The sequence below is a fragment of the Parasteatoda tepidariorum genome, chromosome 9, assembly GCF_982258835.1.
Source record: "Parasteatoda tepidariorum strain Cologne lab strain chromosome 9, Ptep-v5.0, whole genome shotgun sequence".
Lineage (NCBI taxonomy): Eukaryota > Metazoa > Arthropoda > Arachnida > Araneae > Theridiidae > Parasteatoda > Parasteatoda tepidariorum.
The window spans coordinates 43,167,797-43,171,286 of record NC_141763.1 but is presented as its reverse complement, the minus strand read 5'-3'; positions in this window follow the sequence as shown (position 1 = coordinate 43,171,286).

The following is a 3,490-nucleotide window of genomic DNA, read 5'->3' as shown; positions in this document are numbered from 1 at the left end:
ATGTTCAAAGTAGCAGACAAGTGTTTATGTATGTATAAAAACGTATTCGTTTTTTATAAACTTCATTGAGACAGAAAATAAGCTAAACTAAAAACATAATTTTGAAAAAAATCAGCTGTCATCAACTAATTTCCGATTTGAAATTCTCACACCTGTCTATTCGGTGAAATCAAGTACTTGTATAAATACAACAAAAAATTAGTTCCCCTGTGTTATTCATGTAGGGTGTGAACCTAGTTGCAAAACTCCAACAGCAAGCTCTGCAGATTTATAAAAGAAACAGCAGATTAATTTCCACATCAGATATATAAAAGAAGAAAAAACAGTGAGGGGAGAAGAAATTGCTAGCATTAAACACCGAGATCAAGTAAAAATTAAAGGCAAAACCAAAAAGAAAAGAATTTTCTATCTTCAATATGGAAATGTTTTTTCTTTTTTGAAAATTTGATTCCAGAAAAAGAAATTTGATGTTCTTTTTTCTGTTTATTAATAAACAAAATAAATATTATAATAAATATAAAAGTATTTATAAATAAAACAATTGTTTTATTTCCCTGAAAGTACCTAGGTTATGAATTTCATTTGAAGAAAAAGGCACAAATCAGAACACCATACATTACAATTGTTAATTTTTTTCTTTAAAATGATTTTATTTTGATATCTTCTGCAAGCTAAGGCTTTTTTTTTCCTGTTTTCTATGTTGGACTTAGTATAAGCATTTTTTTTTTTTTCTTCTCCTTTGATCAAAGCTAAAGTATGATTGCATAAAATTCAAATAAAATGTCAACAAAATAAAGTTTCAGTGTATAACTTTATTAGATATTTTAAATCATAATAATGAAACGCTTAGGTTACCACTCGTCCCCCCAGATAAAAAAAAAAAAAACTTACCTAAAAGGCCACTACTATACAACATTCGTCTGGGCTGTTTGACTAACAAAAAAAGTGGCAGTAAAACTATTTCATTCTTATATTTCATAAAAATTGAAAGCTTATACTATTTTTAAGAACTGTCCACCACTTTTTATTTTTTTCCCCAAATAAACAGTCTTGTTTATACATTAAACTTCATAATAAATCTTGATAGTCGGAATATTTTACTTTTTCAGTAAAACAATGCTGTTTTTTAATTTTAGAGTTCCCAGGTCCAAGTAGCATTTTCTGGGAGATTTTGGAGTTAAAGAGTGATGTAAGTGCATTTAGTTTTAAACAGTCAACAATTTTCCTCAGAAAACCTGCTTTATGACAACAAACTAAAATGATAAGAATAGAAATATGTATAAAGGATTTATAGATTTCACCATTAGAAATTTAAAAGCTCATTTATTTCAGATCATTAGGTTATTAATATCTGATTAAGAAAACATGCTTAAAATGTAAAACTACGATACTATTAAGTTTTTAAAAAAACCAATTCACTATGTAACTATTATTTTCCTTTATATCAAAAATAATGTGAATGCTTAATAAAAAAAACTTTCCCAACCAACAGAAATTAGTACTTTTGCATGTGACTAAAGAAATAAAATCAAAATTCATTAATATTTTTAAGCAGATCAGCTCTAATAAGGTGTCAAGATGTTAAATATGACTCTTTCTGTACTACATACATAGTTACTAGCTTTTTTTCTAGCTAACAACACAATGCTTTTTTAGGTAGTTATCTAGATCACTAAATATTGTGCTTTTATTATTTAGATGCGTTCTGCTCATCTAAATAGAAAAAAAAATTGCTTATCTAATATAACGCAGATGATTTATATACCTCAGACGGCACATCTGTATTAACAAAGGAAAAGTTAGCATCTCTTTTGTAACTCCAAAACTGTTAGTTGGATCAGAGGTTTTCAATTTTTTTCGGCTCTGGAATCCTAAATAATCAATCTTCTTTCGGTGGAACACCGACTTAATAAATATTCAAGTTAATTGTAAATGTTATAATTTATAAAAGACTATTTTTAGATATTTAATTAGATGTATGAAGATTTTTAATTGTTTTATCATTAATAATCTTGTATATCCGACAGTTGAATTTGTAGTTCTTGTGCTGTTTCTAACCTAGTTATTTGTTTTTAATGTATACAAAAAATCTGAAAATTCGAAATGAAAACTTAAAACAGAACTGCTATAAACGTTAAAAATGGCAAGTAAGGAAACATATTTCTTTATTAAGGACGTAAATTTTATTTGGATTTGAAAAGTGTGACAAATTATCAATACAATATTTTATAAAAGTTAGTTCTTGTCATAATTTGTTCAATATATTTTTATTCGAAATAATAGATGACATTTCCATTTTTTTGGCATTTTGATTGAAATAATTTCATCATAAAGGCAACCGTAAGATAAAATAAAATATGAATTACAGGTTGGGTCTAAATCTAATCTTGAAGTTTCAAAACTCATCATTGGTTACAAAAAGTACTCTCAGAACTCTTTAACCCTATATGATGATACATAAATAGATTTAATAACGGCTAGTGCTTTTATTTTCTACATAATTTTAAAACACACAAGAATTGAATGTTTTCTTTTTTTAAAATTAATGTTATTCGTATCAAATATTATTAATTTTGTAGGGTTAACATAATTAAAATAGCTTGTTAGATTAAACTTCGTATTTAAAAAAAATCTAATTATTAAATCTGTTTATTATTGTATTTAAATAGATCACAATATAAATATACGTAGGTTTGTTCCTACTTAAGGTGCAATTTAACATTTGAAATATTTATATTTACTTAGTTAAAACCTGAGGCCCAAGTATGTGTAATTAAAATTATTGGCAGTATAATTCATATTTTGTTTATCTTACGATTTATGGTAGTAAAGTAGAAATTCGAAACTGTAAAATATTTTTTTGGTATATTACTTTACATTTGAGTAGTGAAGAGGTTAAAGCTCAATTTAAACAGAAACTAACTTCCCTTAAGAGTACATTGCAATTTTTTTACTATTTAATTTTTAAATTACTGTCAGGTAAGCAAGTAAAAATCAATGTTTATGGCTTGTGGAAGTAATATTAATAAATTAGAATTTTGTTACCTTATACCAAGAAATTTTATTTATAGTAGTAAAGCTTCTGCGGTGTGCTTCTAAATCTAAAAAATTTAAAGCCAACAATAATTTAAATGATACAAAACAACAAAAATTGTGTACTAAAGTGCCAATTCAAAAAGATCATTGCTTTATAAAAGTAAAACTTTATTTTGTAAAGTTAAATTATATTTAAATGAGCTGAATTTCTTATTCTAACAATCTATAATATCCAGAAAAAGCAATCAGCAATATTAAAAATGATAAATTTGAAATTATTTAAATTTTTAACCATCTTAGCATTTGCTTTTCAGTTTTGTGCAAGATTATAGAAATTCATTATTCGTTTACGATTCCTCCCTGCCCCTAGTAAAGAAAAGATGTTTAGCTAATTATAAATAAGAAAAGAACTTGAAATTAAAAAAGAAATATTAACAATACATTGAACACTAAA